Source organism: Neovison vison, chromosome 1 (assembly GCF_020171115.1).
Source record: "Neovison vison isolate M4711 chromosome 1, ASM_NN_V1, whole genome shotgun sequence".
NCBI lineage: Eukaryota > Metazoa > Chordata > Mammalia > Carnivora > Mustelidae > Neogale > Neogale vison.
In genome coordinates, this window is record NC_058091.1 from 276,786,738 (window position 1) to 276,804,349 (window position 17,612).

Here is a 17,612-nt window from a genome sequence, read left to right on the forward strand (position 1 = left end):
ATTGAAAAATAATACGGTGGTGAGTTTCCTTGATTTTCTTTTTCCTTCATGTATCCCAGACTTGAAGCTGAAGAAGAGAGCAACCTGGAAACACCAGGAGACACAGGCTAAAAAACAACCCTGCCAAAAGCCTGTTCTCTCTAGCCTAAGGACCAAGAAAGGAACACGAATGACCTTTTTTTTTTTTTTTTTGCCTCAAAACATTATATTCAAGAAGCTATCATTCTCACCAGCCTAGGTTTACAGTTGGGTTTCTTGTAGGATCTGTTTCATTAGTGGTAGAAACTGTAGGCAAACCATGGGTAGCTCAACCCTCTATAAGGCACTAACGCCTTATCAACATATTTCTACCTTTTTGTTTAACTGGTAGGGTCTTATTCCTGATGGAACTAAGTAATACGCTCATTATTACTGTTTATATGTAATGTCCCATAGGTCTGGTCATGTCATTGACATTAACCAGACACCAACAGGTAGAAAAAAGGATGGCCAGAATTCAATTTGACTCTACCATTCCTTACTGATTACCCATTTAATGCCAGGCTTTATGCTAGGTCATAGAAATGGCCTAGTATCCATTAAATCACTGCTGACATAAATCTTAGCATTTTATTAAAAGCAGGTGACAAGAAGAAATTCAAAAAAGTAGAAAGGCAGCCAGCTAGGAGATGTGGCAGTTGGTGAGGAAAACCTGAGTCATGTGTGGAACTAATAGCAGAAGAAGAGACAGAACCCGCCCAACACAAGATAATTAAAAGAACAGAACAATTTCTTCTCTTTGCCTGAATAAAAACTGGGGAAATCAAAGGCTCATGTTTAAGAACATAATTGAATCCTTACTGAAATGTCTTTTTATTCAAAGATATTTGGCCTTTTTAAAAATTTATGACAGGATCAATGTAGCATAGATGTTCTTGAAGCCTGAAAGAAAATAGGAAAAGATGAGAATCTTGCAGTTAGAAGTTTTTATATGTTTATATGTGTTTACATTATTTTTAATGCAACCCATAGTTTAAGAAAGAAATTTTAGGGGCGCCTGGGTGGCTCAGTGGGTTAAAGCCTCTGCCTTCGGCTCGGGTCATGATCCCAGGGTCCTGGGATGGAGCCCCATGTCGGGCTCTCTGCTCTGCAGGGAGCCTGCTTCCTCCTCCTCTCTCTCTCTCTGCCTGCCTCTCTGCCTACTTGTGATCTCTGTCTGTCAAATAAACAAATAAAATCTTAAAAAAAAAAAAGAAAGAACATGCTATTAAAAAAAAAGAAAGAAATTTTAAATTACAAACAAAACACAAATATACATATACTCACATATCTGAAGCATTATAAAATCCTAGTTACACTGTGTGCAATGCACTCTGGTATTTTCTATTGTATTCTGTTTTCTTCTAGTTTATTCCATTAAGATGCATGTCGTAACGCACTTTGATTCACAATGTATTTGTCAATCAGAGCCTTTAGTAGAAAAGATATTGGTTTAAACAGTGGGAATTAATGTAAGCATTAATACTTGGGGCACCTGGGTGACTCAGTGGGTTAAGCTTCTGCCTTCAGCTCAGGTCATGATCTCAGGGTCCTGGGATGAGCCCCACATCAGGCTCTATGCTCAGCGGGGAGGCTGCTTCCCCCTCTCTCTCTATGCCTGCCTCTCCCTACTTGTGATCTCTGTCAAATAAATAACTAAAATCTTAAAAAAAAAAAAAAAGAATTAATACTTGATCTTGGCAGATGTGTGTGTGCACTTTGTGTGTGTGTGTGCACATCCGTGCAAGCTCATTCCTGGGAAATAGGCAACTCACATGGATTAGAATATTGAAAAGAAAAAATCCCCTAGCAAGACCACACCAGCTCTGGACCTCCTCCAGTCTGGGATGTTAATGGTGGGTGGAGATTCCAAGCTGAGAAAAACCCGACACTTTGAAAGATAAACCATAAATCAGAGGGAAGAGGAGCCAGGTTAAACAGTGGACATAAATCCACCCAATGTGATTTATGTTGCAGAATCTCCTGACTTTCTTTCTGAAGAATTCATGTATATGCTGTAGTTTTAACTTTATCCTTTGATGCTGTATTTCCTTTTGAATAGTAAACAACTTTTCTATTAAAAAAAAAAAGACATTTACCCATGTGCCTCTAAATGTGCTGGGTAGTATGCAGTGAAGTCAAAGGACAGCCTCATGGATTCACCTTGAGTGGATAGTGGGGCAGCAGGGAAGTTGGAAAGGAGTGCTCTGTGCCAGATTTTTGGGCAGAAATAATTGGTGAAGTGTGTGGATATGGCAGCATGGGGATGAAAATGACAGGAAAGGAGAACAACAATTTAGGAAAGCATTGAGGCAAAAATATGTTTTCCTTCTCATTTTATGCTTGAGAAAAAAGTATGACCTTTGAAAGTTAAAGCAGCAAACACTTGGGCTACACAAGGCTAAGCTTTAGTCTCTTGGAAAAAGGATTCCTGGTAATGTCAGGAAAGCATGGATTCTTTTTTTTTTTAATTTTTTAAATTTATTTTCAGTGTAACAGTATTCATTGTTTTTGCACCACACCCAGTGTTCCATGCAATCCGTGCCCTCTCCAATACCCAAGCATGGATTCTACCCGAAGAAAACATAAAAAATTAGCTACTGAATGGTATATAAGGTGGACCTTAAAGCAAATCAGGAGCAGGGTTATCATAATCAGGACCCATAACCCTAGTGGGAGAATGTGCAAATTTGTCAAATTTGGAATCGTCTAAACTGCACCTAGCACTTTTTCAAAATCCATAACTAGGATCAGTCTGAGCCTCATACTCTGGAGTGGAGCTAAACTTAATTAAGGGGTTTCAACGTCTTGGCTGAGGGAAGAGAGCAGTTTTCTGGATGAGAGGTGGACAGTCAGGACAGTGATGATGAACAGAATAAGTTCAGACCTTGAAAATCCCTAATATTAAAGCTGGGGGTCCAGAGAGCTATAGGCCTATCTTATGATCTAGAAGTTACCAGCAACCCTGACAGTAGATGGTGAGAAATGCTTTGGAGAATAATTTTATTGTGAAGATATTGTTTGAGATACCATGGGAACATCCAAGTAGATGGAGCTCATACTCTAATGGGACTTGAGGGGCTTCTGGGGTCGTGATAATGTCTGATTTCTTAGTCTGGGTGATTTTTAATTGGGTGTGTTGATTTTGTGAAATTCTTCAATCTGTTAACTTTCAACCTGTGCAAGTTGCTATACACACACACACACACACACACACACACATATGTACATACATACATATATATGAAATATCAATGCTATTTTATATTAGAAATCTTAGAAATACGTTAAGATAATAAAGATTAGCCAATTAAACTTAACAGTATGCCAAAGAATAGTTTACAATGAAGACATAGGATTTATATCAAGAATGAAAGGACTGGGGCACCTGGGTGGCTCAGTGGGTTAAAGCCTCTGCCTTCGGCTCAGGTCATGATCCCAGGGTCCTGGGATGGAGCCCCACATTGGGCTCTCTGCTCAGCGGGGAGCCTGCTTCCTCCTCTCTCTCTGCCTGCCTCTCTGCCTACTTGTGATCTCTATCTGTCAAATAAATAAATAAAATCTTTAAAAAAAAGAATGAAAGGACAGTTACATATTAGAAAGGAGATTACTATAATATATCAGTAGGTTAAAAGACAGTTTCTATATAAAAAATAGATAAATATTGGAAGTGAATTGAATAAAATCTCTATATTGGAATATTATTTGCAATAAATAGACAAAATGTCAAAGATTTTAAAATATTGTAAACAAACTGCTGGTGAGTAGATAAATTTGTAGAACTTTTAAACTCCCAAATGAGAATTCATCATGGGTGGCTCAGTCAGTTAAGCATCTGCCTTCAGCTCGGGTCATGATCCCAGAGTCCCAGGTTCAAACCCCACATTGAGCCACATGTCAAGCCCTATGTCAAGCCCCACGTCCAGCTCCCTACTCAAGAGTGGTGTCTGCTTCTCTCTGACCCTCACCCTACTAGTTCTCTCTCTCACACACACTCTCTCTCAAATAAATAAGTACAATCTTTAAAAAAAAAAAGTTGTTTCTATAAATATTCACAACAGGACTTTTTGTGACACTGCTTAATGGAAATCACCTTACAGAGAGTTGGTCACAGTTTGGTTTATCTATGAATGAAAATATAAGTAACTATTAAAAAATAATATTGTAAAAGAATATTTATTGACATGGAACTATTTCTTCATATACTATGTGACATATAAGTGCTCAGAAACCATACTACAGCTGAGTAAAGAGTCAGTGAGTGATAAAGACACAATGACAGTGATGGTAGAAAAGGAATGGAAAGCCAGCTAGGAATATGAATAATGTTAAGCTGCTATCATTCACTGTATTTATTAAATGAGTCAAACAAATTCTCATTCTTAACAACTCAGTCAACACACATAGAAAACAGTACCTCCCAAGCTCATCATATTATGGCCCACATAAAAAATACTATTTATAAGTTAGAGCAAAGAGATTAGGTTAGCTGCCACTGACAATCACCCTGAAGGGTCCAGGCACACCAGGTCATGGTGCCATCCAAAGGAATCAATATTTCATCAATGTTCCATAATATACATGTCAATAATTCATTTGATGACTGTAGTCCTATTCAGCTCCTAAGACACAGAGACCAGCAGCAACAGCCCAGGCTTCCAGTGTCCACACATAATATCAGGTTGTTGCAAAAGCACTGCTTTAGCTAGGAGTTCATTCTGGCAGTTGCAACTAGCCACCTTCCTTTGGATATTCCTGCCTCTAACTCCTTCCCCTCCAAACTCCCCAGGCTGCTGCTTCCCAGTGTTGCACACGTCAAAGAGTTAGAGCTGACTTTGACTAGAGGAGGTCCCAGATTTGGTGGTAGCAATGGGAGTGGATACCAAAGGTTCTGTCTAGGCCTCTCTGCCTTTAGTCTTATCTCCACCTTTCTCCTTACAGACACTAGAAAAGAACTTGGGCAACTGCCTGACTTTAGCTCATCCTTTGTACAAGTTACAGACAGAATTCATGGAAACATGGGTTCCCACACCAAATCACTTAGACTCTTAAGAAGCATTCTCACTGTAAAAAACCAGAATACTAAAAACCAATAAAAAACATTTGTTCCAAATAAGTATAACTTAAATAAGTATAATTATCTTGGATTTTTAGATATATGTAGAACATTATGTCAAACAAAATAAATTCTCTTTTTAAGCACACAGAGAACATTTATAAAATTAGACTATCTTTTAGGTCATATGGGAAGCCTTAATAAATTCCAAGACATCACAGACTGTGTATTCTGAAATACATATGGTAATATATATTATCCATATGCCTGCAAATTAATGAATATTCTCTGAGTTTATAAGAGAATCTTGATGGGAATTACACAATATTTAATACTTATGACAAAGCAAATATTCGTATCATTTAAAAAATTTTTTATTTATTTGACAGAGAAGCAGAGGGAGAGGGAGAAGCAGGCTTCCCGCTGAGCAGGGAACCCAATGCAAGACTTGATTCCAGGACCCCAGATCATGACCTGAGCCAAAAACAGATGCTTAACCAACTGAGCCACCCAGATGCCCAAAAATATTCATATTAATATAAGCAAAATGTTGTAGCAAATAATCTTAAAATGCAATCCTAAAATGGCTCAACATACAGTATATATATACATATGTATATATATATGTATATATATATATCCACTTTTGTATAAATAATTAAATGTGGTTCCATATGTTGGAGAAGTAGTGTTCTCTTCCATACAATTATTCAGAGAGATGACATGGAGGCCCTTCAGTCTTTCAAAGGTGGCTTTCATGGTACTGCATCATGAGAAACAATGAATACTGTTATGCTGAAAATAAATTTTAAAAAATTTAAAAAATAAATAAATAGGGACATTAAAAAATTTTAAAAATAAAAAATGGGTTTCTTTGTCTTTTTTTAAAAATGAGATTTTGTTTTCCAGAATAGTTTTAGGTTCATAGCAAAATTGAGAAGAAGGTGCAGAGATTTCCTATATATCCTCTTCCCTCACACATTCATGGCCTCCCTCATTATCAATGTCTGTCACGAAAGCTGTGCGTTTGGTGTAGTTTATGAAGCTACGCTGACACATCATAATCACGCAAAGTCAGAATAAACAGGAATGTTTATTCTCAGTGTTGTATATTCTGTGGATTTGGACAAATGTATAATGACTTGTATTCATCATTATGACACACAGAATATTTTCACTATCTTAAAACTCCTCTATGTTCCACCATTCATCCCTTCCTCCCCCAGCTCCTGGCAACAACTGATTTTTTTACTGTCTACATAGCTTTACCTTTTACAGAATATCATAGGTTTGGAATCATAAAGTATATATCCATTCTCAGATTGGCTTCTTTCTTTTAGTAATATATATTTAAGTTCCTCCATGTTTTTTCATGACTTAATAGCTCATTTGTTTTTGTGTCTGAATAATAATCCATTGTCGGGATGTACCGCTGTATCTATTCATCACTGATGGAAATTTTGGTTGCTTTCAAGTTTTGGCAATTATTACTAAATTATTTGGCAATTATTACTAAAGTTTCTGTAACCATTGGTTACAGCAATGTGAAGGTTTTTGTGTGGAAATTATTACTAAATTAATTTGGCAATTATTACTAAAGTTGCTATAACCATTGCTGTGAAGGTTTTTGTGTGGAAATAAGTTTTCAACTCTTTTGGGTAAATACCAAGAAGCATGGTTCCTGGATCATGTGAATGACAGTTCTTCATCAGACATGTCTTTTGGAAATATTTTCTCCCAGTCTGAGACCTGTCTTCTTATTTTCTGGATATTGTCATTTGCAGAATAGCAGTTTTTAATTTTCTTGAAGTCCAGCTTATCAATTATTGCTCTCACAGATCAAACCTTTGTGTTGTGTCAGATTTTTCCTTCAGTCATGTTCAATCTATGAAGAAGCTCTCCACCTTTATTCATACATGGAATTGGGAGCCATATCCAGAACAATTAGGCAAGAAAAAGAAAAGTATCCAAATTGGAAAGTAAGGAGAAAACTGCCACTGTTTGCAGATGACACGATATCATATATAGAAAATACTAAAAACTCGATAAAAAAACTATTAGCACTAATAAACAAATTTAACGAAGTTGCAGGATACAAAATGGATCCACAAAAACTTTTGCATTTTCATATACTAATAATGAACTATCAGAGAAAACAAGAAAACAATCCTATTTACAATTGAATCAAAAAGAATCAAATACTGAGGAATAAATTTAAGGAAGTGAAAGATGTATATATTGAAAACTAGAAGACATTAAGGGAAGAAATTGAAGAAGACACAAATAAATGGAAGTATATTCCATGCTCATGGATTAGAAGAATTAATATTGTTAAAATATCCTCAAAGTAATATATAGACTCAATATAATCTCTATTAAAATTCCAGTGATGGGCACTTGGGTGACTCAGTAGGTTAGTGTCTGACTCTTGATTTCAGTGCTCAAGTTGCAAGTCTGCTGGAGATTTTCTCTCTCTCTCCCTCCTTCTACCCCTCCCCCCACTCATGCTCTCCCCTCTCTCTCCTGTCTCTTAAATAAATAAATCTAAAAAAAAAAAAATTCCATGACATTTTTCACAAAAATAGAACAAACAATCCTAACAGTTTTGTGAAGCCATAAATGACCTCAAAAGCCAAAGCAATCTTGAAAAAGAAGAACCAACTGGAGGTACTATGCTCCCTGATTTCAAATGCTATTACAAAGTTATAGTAATTAAAACAGTATGGTACTGGCATAAAAACAGACACATAGATCAATAGAACAGAATAGGGGGCCCAGAATAAACCCATGCATGTATGGTCAATTAGTTTACAACAAAGAGCCAAGAATAGGAGCACATGGGTGACTCAGTGGGTTAAAGCCTCTGTCTTCAGCTCAGGTCCTGATCCCAGGGCCTGGGATCGAGCCCTGCATTGAACTCTCTATTCAGCAGTGATCCTGCTCCCCACCCCCCACACTTTCTCTGCCTGCCTCTCTGTCTACTTTTGATCTCTGTCTGTCACCTCTCCTCTCCTCTCCTCTGGTATGGCCATTATACAACTGTTAGTGAGCCACATGGTGTCCCATATCTCTCTGGGGCTCTGTTCATTTTTCTTTATTTCTTCTTTTCTCTTTTCAGCTTACATAATGTTTCTTGATAAATCCTGAAAATTCACTAATTATTTCTTCTGCCAGCTCAAATCTACTATTGTTCCCTTCTAGTGAATTTTTTATTTCAGGAACTGTATCTTTTAATTTCCAGAATTTCCACTTCCCTCTCTTTATTGATATTCTTTATTTAAAGTGGCATTGTTATCATACCTTCCATTATTACTACTTTAATAAAGATTTTCCTGAATATTCTGAAATACTAATAATGACTACTTCTAAATATTCTCTGGTTATACCCAACATCTGGCCTCTCTCACAGGCAATTCTGTTGCCTGTTTTTTTTTTTTTTTCATTGTGATGGGTCATGCTTTCCTGTTTCTTTGCATGCCTCCTAATATTTTGTCACAAACTAAACATATTGTAATGACTCTAATATTTCTGGGTACTTCTTCCCCTATGAGAACTGTTTTTCTTGTTTGCTTATTTGTTCAGTGATAAGCTGGATAGTTGTAGTGCCCTTTACTCCCCTATCTTCCCCTAAATGTTAAGTCTTTGATGCTAATTTTTAAGGAGGCACAACTTTGGGTATGCCTACAGTTCCCCTGAATAATAGTGGTACAGATTGGGCTTCTTCCACTCTGTCTCTGAATTGACATTCCACTAATTGCCAGTGGATCATTCTATTGTTTACAACAATGTCTTGGGACATAAATACCTCTACCGACTAATCTAATCAAATTGTATTTCCTTGTGTGGAATAGTCTCTGAGGTCAGTGTTTTATATTTATTCTTACCACAGAAAGGCTCTTCCCAGCTATGTTATTCCTGATTTGTGTCCTGCAAACTAGCTAATGTGTAGTCTAGGCTGTCTTCATTAAGTCCACAAACCTCCTAATTTCCTTCACGATAACCCCCATAGTTTTTGAAAGAGCTCTGAGGTTTCAATTTTTTTTTTCACTCTATTGTAAATGAATTTCCTTTGGGAAGAGATACAGAGCTATCTGTTTCATGGCCTGCTTCTCCCCCAAGCAAAACCTCTGAACCAAGACTCTGGAGCTGGTTGTGAGGACAATGACAAGGTTTTCTCCGAGTGACACCCATTCTGTAGGATGTAGGCATTCAGGGGAATTGTAGCAGTAGCCTCAGGTTAATTTCATTTGCCTCTCTTGGTGTAGGACTATCACCTCATGAACTGGGGGAAGGGCCATAGGTGTACAGTATTCACTATAAGCCATACCCAAGGCAGAGCCTCCATTCCACAATAAGGAGTTGAATGGAGGAGGAAGCCTCCAGTTCTAGAGTCCACTCACTCAGAAGTTAGCCTCAGCAACAGACAGTTGGAAGTAAGAAGAGAAAGGCTGAAGGTCTGCTCTTCCTTGAAAGAAAATTTTCCAGCTTGGAGCTGGGTAAAGAGATATTCCTGTGTTCTTGGAGAGCAGTCTAGAATGGAGTCTCCACCTTATTGACTGGGAGAAAGGGAAAGGGAGAAGGAGTTTGGTTCATATACTGCAGAGTCTTGCCTTTCTTATGAATTTGTATAGATTTTTTAAAAGTAGATGCTTCTTTATTTGCTGTTTGCTCTTAAAACCATTTCCATAGACTTGACTAAAAAAAATATTTATACCAGTTTCATTGGAGAATGGGTCAGTAGAATTTCTCATGCTATCATTCCAGAAGTTGATTGCACATGTTTTTTCATGTGGATGCAAAATACTATCTGATATCACTTTCTTTCACCTAAAAATAGTTCCATTAATGTTTCTTGTAAGTCAAGACCAAGGTCTTATACCAACAAATTATTTTAGTATTTTTCTCTCTGAAAATGTCTTTATTTTGTTAAGATCATTGATCTGAGTATAAGATTCTTGGTTGAATTTTTTTTTTCTTTTAGTACTTGGAATATGTTAAGCCACCAACTTTGGCCTCTATATTTCCTGATGGGAAGTTAGAAGTTAATTATATTTTTATTCTTCTATATATGCTGGGTCATTTTTTTCTTTTGCTGCTTTCACTTTATCTTTGACTTTTAGTATTTTGAATATCATATGTCTGGATTTAGATTTTTTTTTATTTACCATAATTATAATTCACTGTCTTAAATTGTAGAATAGTGTTTTTAAAACAAAATCTGAGAATTTTTCAGTCTTCATTTCAATAATATTTTCCTGCTCTTTTCTCTCTCTCATATTATTCTGCTACTCCTATTATGCATATGTTGGTACATTTAATGGTATTCAAGATTCTTTGATATTGTGTTCAATTTATCTTATTGTTTTATTTTCTGTTCAGATTTCTTACTGCCTGTTGATCTAACCTCAGTTCACTGATACTTCCTTCTGCTAGCCCTAGTCTATTGTGAATTTTTAAGTTTTGGTTATTGTACTTTTCAATTCAGAAATTCCATTTATTTATTTCAAATAAGTTTGTATCTTAATGATATTCTCTATTTGTTAAAATATTATCATTCCATTCTTTAATTCTATAAATACAGTTTTCCTCAGATCCTTAATTATAAAAGCTACCTTGAATTTTTTTATTAAATCCAACATCTTAGCTCCTTGAAGAGAATTTTTATCCTTGCATCTTTTTCATTTACAGTGTATGGGACATGCTTTCCTGTATCATGAATTGCTCATATATTTTGTTGAAAATGGACATTGTAATAGTATTTTATAGTGACTCTTTTTTTTTAACATTTTATTTATTTATTTGACAGTCAGAGATCACAAGTAGGCAGAAAGGCAGGCAGAGAGAGAGAGGAGGAAGCAGGCTCCCCACGGAGCAGAGAGCCCGATGTGGGGCTCGATCCCAGGACCCTGGGATCATGACCTGAGCCGAAAGCAGAGGCTTAACCCACTGAGCCACCCAGGCGCCCCCCTTATAGTGTCTCTTTATGATGACTTTCCCCCTAAACTCCTGGTGTTTGTGCTATTGTTTTGGTTTTTGGTCTCTTTTGTGCCAGTAAAATCTATTCCCCTTGAAGTTTAGAGTCTCTGATATTTCTAAATTCTGGGCTTCTTCAGTGCTAATTACTGGTAGTTTAGGGTGGCAAATGCAATCCTCACACACAAGTACAGACAGTTCTAGTATTTTAACTCCAATATTTATGATAAACTTGTCAGACAGGAGTTATGATTCTCATATTTAAAATAAGCAAAATATGCCTTATAATATCTAGATGTTGAGTCCAGTTTATTCATTGGTAGATGGCATTTAAACTGATCTCTCAAAGCTTTTTCCACTGAATCAGGCTGTAAAGCCAATGGGTCAGTTAGGAAGAAAATAACGGAAAAAGCTTTTCTTTATATCAAAAGCCTTTAGTGTTTCTCATTTACCTCTGAAGTAAAGATCAAATTATTTATAAAATAATTTAGGGTAATGCCTCATCTGGTTTCAGCTTTAATCTCCAGATTTCTTGCTCCTATTCTAGCAATTTCTATGCTGTAATATTACACTCTTTGCTAAATAAGCAGCATTTAAATAAAAACTTTAAAATTGGTATCTTTAAGTAGGTATTAGGAGCTGTTAAAAATAATATATGACACCATTTTTCACAGATCTAGGTTAATTTGGGGATTAATTTTTTCTAAAATTTGGAGACATTCGAAATTTTTTATTTTTGTTACTGCCACAAAATTCTGACCTCATTTGTGGCAGTTCTACTGATGATATATGTGTGGCCTTTTTATTTTTTTTAAACTGTTCTTTGGTTATTGAAACTGCTTTTTAAAAATCATCACATTTAAGACATTTGGTAAGTAATTACTGGTTCATTTGGAAGTTGAAACATGTAAATTTTTAACCATTTTCTATTTTTTTCAAATCACAGCAAAATTGATCAAGCAAAATGTACAAAAACCCCAATTCTCCAAAAAGTAAAATTATGTATTATTATTACACCAAGGTTAAGAAATAGAATCTAATACCATCTAAAACTATTTAGCATTATCTATACTAAGTGATGGTGTATTTACCCTATTATCCCCAAATTCCAAACTATTCCATAGGTGGTTATTTGTGCACAAAACTAAGAGATGTAAAAGTCTATTGAGAGTAGACTTATTCATCCAACAAAACATGGAAAACAAATAACACCTCAAGTATCAGTTTGTAGAAAAATAAATAGCAATGATTTCTATACATCCACATAGTGAAATATTAGGTAGGGGTGAAAGTAAAGAAACTACAGCTCTAAACATCAGTATATATTCATGTCACAGAGAATGTAGAAAAAAAGACATGTATGATGCATACACTTTGGGGTTTTTTGCATGAATTATCAAAATATCCAAAACTGTACATGGGCATATGCATTGTTATGAATTCTCAAGGAAGACAGGGAATCATAAATAGAAAATTTGGTTAGGTGACTTCCTCTGGTATATGTGGGGAGAAAGGAATGAGAAAGGGGTAAACTGGGAAGGGTGAGGATGGGGAGTTGATTACATGATACAAACAGTCAGCCAGTTGCATGAACTTTCTTGGGTTTTTAAAACAATATTGTAACATTTTATTATTTACTGGAATGTGACTACAGAAGTGCTTGTTTTTAGACCAACATATAGATTATATTTATCCTTTTTTTGATATATGGCATCTCTTATCTATCTTACACCATTTACAAAATAATCAACTCAAAACAGATTAAAAACTTAAAAGGTGAGACTTGAAACTGTGTAACTCCTAGAAGAAAACATAAGGGGAAAAAAGCTGACATTGTTCTTGGTAATGATTTCATCAATGTGATATCAAAAGTAAAGGCAATGAAAGCAAAGGTAGATGAGTAGGACTACTTCACTGAAACAGTTTCTGTACAACAAAGGAAACTATCAATAGAGTAAAAAGACAACTTGTAGAGGGGAGAAAATATTTGCTAACCACCTATCTGGTAAGTCTTAGTTTCCAAAATAGAAAAGGAACTCTTTCAACTCAATGGCAGAAAGCAAATCACCAGGTTTAAAAATGGCCAAAACACTGGAGATAACAAATGTTGGCAAAGATGTAGACATTGGAACTCTTGCACACTGTTAGTGCTATGGTCTGAATGTGCCCTTCCCAAATTCATGTGTTGAGATCCTAATTCCCAAAGGTGATGATATTCTTGGGGTCTTTGGGAGGTACTTCAGTAATGCAGGTGAAACCTTCATAAATTGAATTGATATTTTAAAAGAGAGGCTACAGAGAGAACACTAACCCCCTTACCCAAGTGAGGGCACAGGAAAAAGGCACTAGCTATGAAATAGGATGAGAATTGTCATCAGAATGCAACCATACTTGCACCTTGACCTCAGACTTCTCAGCCTCCAAAACCATTCATTTTTTTGTTGTTAAAAGCTACCCAGTTGTGGCATTTTGTTATAGCACTCCAAACGGACCAAGACATTGGTGGGAATGTAAAGTGGTGCACCTACCATGGAAAACGTAATGAAAGTGCCTCAAAAAATTGAAGATGGAACTACCATATGATCTAGCAATTCTGTTCCTAAGTAAATATCCCCAAGATTGAAATAAGGATCTTAAAGAGATATCTACCCTCCTCTGTTAATGGCAGCATTATTCACAATAATCAAACTATGGAAATAAGCCAAATGTCAACAGACAAAAGGATGAAGGATGAAGGTATACATATACAATGGAATTTTATTCAACCTTAAAATTAAAGGGAATGCTACAATTTGCTATAATGTGGATAGACCCGGAAGATATTATGCTAAATGAAATATTAGTCGCAGAAGAACAAATACTGGCGTGATTTCTCCTGTATGAGTTATCTAAAGTAGTCAAACTTATAGCAGCAGAAAATAAAGTGGTGGTTGCCAGGGGGCTGAAGGAGGAAGAAGAGGAGAAACTGTTGCTCAGTGGATATAAAGTTATAGTTACACAAGATGAAAAACTTCTAGATTTCTGCTGTGAAACTTGGTGTCTACAGTAACAATATGGTGTTGTGCCATATTGTTATCAAGAGGATTATATACCCAGAAATGGGATTGCTCCAATATATGGTAATTCTATATTTAATTTTTTGAGTAACTCCCATACTATTTTCCATAATGCTGTACCAATTTCCATTCCCACCAGTAGTGCACAAGGGTTCCACTTTATTCCATGGCATTGCCAACATTTACTATCTCTTGTGTTTTTGAAGACAGCCCTTCTGGCAGGTATGAAGTAACACCTCATTGTGGTTTTGATTTGCATTACCATGATCATGAGTGGTACTGAGCAGCTTTTTACATATCTATTGGCCCTTTTTATGTTTTTTTGGAAGAATATCTATTCAGTTCCTCTGCCTATTTTTTTTTAAAGATTTTATTTGTCAGAAAGAGAGAGAACAAGCAGGGAGAGCAGCAGGCAGAGGGAGAAGCAGGCTCCCTCTGAGCAAGGAACTCAGTCCCAGGACCCTGGGATCTTGATCTGAGCCAAAGGCGGATACTTAACCAACTGCACCACCCAGGCCCTCCTCTGCCCATATTTTAATCAGATGCTTGTGAGATTTTTGTGTGTTTTTTTGAGGGGGGGGGAGAGTTTGTTATTTAGTTGTATGAGTTATTATTATATTTTAGAAATTAACTCCTTGTCAGATAGATGATTTTTAAATATTTTCTCCCATTCTGTATCATTATTCATGATATCCAAGATAAAAAACGACTGAAGTGTCTGTCCATGGATGAATAGATAAAGATACGGTGTGTGTATAAATGCAATGAAACATCATTCAGCCACGAAAAAGAAGGAAATCCTGTTATAGGTGAGAACATGGATGGACCTTGAGGGCATGATTCTAAGTATAAGCCAGACAGAGAAAGACAAATACTGTATCACTTATATGTGGAATTTAAAGGAAAAAAAAACCACCAAAACCCTATACTAAGAAATAGAGTAGAATTGTAGTTTTCAGGGGCTGGGGAATGGGAAAAATGGAAAGATGTTAGTCAAAAGGTACAAACTTTCTGTTATAAGATGAGTAAATTCCAGAGATCTAATGTATAGCAGAGTGACTATAATTAGTGCTACTTACTATACACTTGAAAGTTGCTAAGAGAGTGGATCTTAAATATTCTCACCACAAAAAAGAAAAATGTAATTATGTGACAGGGTAAACGTTAGCTAATACTGTGGTGGCAATATATGATATATTTACAATATAAAAGTACATCAAATCAACACGTGCACAAGTTAAAGTTAACAATATATATTAACTCTATTTCAATAAAGTTGGAATATATATATATATATATATATATATATATATATACACACACACACACACACACACACAAATACATCTCTGTGCACCTTGTAACAGTATAAAATGAACTGTGGGGTCTTTTTCTCAGGAATCATGCAGTCTGGGACCTCATTCGTTGTCAGCTGTGTCAAGGACACTCTGCTAGCATCTTGGATTCCTCCATTCATCATCCTTCCTTCCACACCCCCAGCCAGATGTTAACACTGAATTGGCTACCACACAAGCATTGCAGGATGTTGAGGACCACTCCTCCTAGGATCCTAATGCTTTGTAAGTCTTTCCTAATCTATTAGGACCCTAAGTAGGAGTTATCTTGTTGATAACCAAGGACAAGGGGAGGATGAAAATTCACCAGGACCACACATTCTAAAGAAAAACAACAGCCAGACTCCCCTGTGCTAATGGCTTACTAAGAAGCAACCAAAGGGGCCCTGCTGCCAGGAACCACTGCTTAGCCTGCAGACTTACTTCCCAGAATGGAGGAAGATTCTTGAATATCACTGACTTTCTAAGGAAAGCCATGTTTATGTGAGAATCCCTCCAGCTCTGCTGTGGAGGCAGGAGCTCAAAGAGAAGGGGAGAACTGCATGAAGGGGAGACTGCATTCTCTGCCCTCCACCACCCCCTGTACCTCTCCCCTGCCCACTGTGTAGTGGGTGGGGTTGGTGGGTTTCACAGTAGTTTCACAAATGAATGATAGTTCCCTAAATCTGTCACTTAAATTTATATTTCTAGGTATGAAGGGAAAGAAATGTGATTTAACCTATGGGCTCTTCGAGGTCAAGTGTAATTTCTTTCCTATGCATTTCTAGACATCATTTTGAAAAAAATGACACCATGAAAAGGTTATTTTAAATTAGATGATCTACATTAAATAGTTACAAATTTTAAAATGTTGGTTTTCAGGTAAGATCAGATAGTTGGTTACTGTACTGTTTTTTAAAATGGAAATTTCTAATTTAATTTTTAAATTAAATTATATATGGTAAAATTCATTGTTTCTGGTATGCCTTTCCGAGTTTTGACAAATACACATGGTCATGTAACCACCGTCAAAATCAAGATGCAAAACCATTCTGTGACCATCCCCACATTCCTTTGTGAAAATTCCATAAAGGAATTTTCTTTATGGCAGGTAAGATATTGCCTGTTTTCTGACAAGGCAATTTTCTTCAAAGACAGACTTGGGCTTATGTGCAGGAGGAAAGTGAGGCAAAATATCCCACAGAGAGCATCAATGAATCTGATTTTTCGGAAGAAAGTAATATCTTTGAGTTTATTAGTTTGGATAATGACATACGCCTTCCCATAAGAGGTACTCTAAGTGTGTCTACCTTTGATTCTTTAAGAATAAAGTTCATTGGCTGACCATGGTTTTCTTTTCTTTTCTTTATTTTTTTTTTAAGATTTTTTTATTTTGAGAGAGAGAGAGAGCACAAGCAGGGGAAGGGACAAAGGGAGAAAGAGTAGCAGATTCCCTGCTCAGCAGGGAGCCCGCCCTGGGACTCTATCCCAGGACGCTGAGATTATGACCTGCGCTGAAGGCAGATGCCTGACTGAGCCATCCAGATGCCCCTGACCATCGTTTTTCAACTGTATCCAGCTACAAGATGTGATTACCAAACCTGCCTCTGATGATCAGATTTAGTTTCTTTTGCTTCTTGGATATTGGGAATTGCCTGCTTCTACAGAATCCCATGGTCAATTCTCTTGCCTATATTGATCTCCTTATATTTGCTATTTTGTTTCCAGTATCTAAAAGGATCTCCTAAGTGCTATAAATTTTGGAACATTGGAGAGGAGACATAAATAAGCATGTAGTCGGGGTGCCTGGGTGGCTCAGTGGGTTAAGCCTGAGCCTTCGGCTCAGGTCATGATCTCAGGGTCCTGGGATCGAGCCCCGCATCGGGCTCTCTGCTCAGCGGGGAGCCTGCTTCCCTCTCTCTCTCTCCCTGCCTGCCTCTCCGTCTACTTGTGATTTCTCTCTGTCAAATAAATAAATAAAATCTTTAAAAAAAAAAAAAAAGCATGTAGTCAGCATTTTCCAGCAAGAGTTAATATTCAGAGCTTTTCAGTGGGTACAATAGGCAGCCTGTCAAAAGTTCACACATCACCAGTTCAGATAAGCTGGTCCACTTGTATATGTCATGTGTGACAAGAGCTTCCACCACAGACTCAGAATTTCTCATTTTGCAGAGA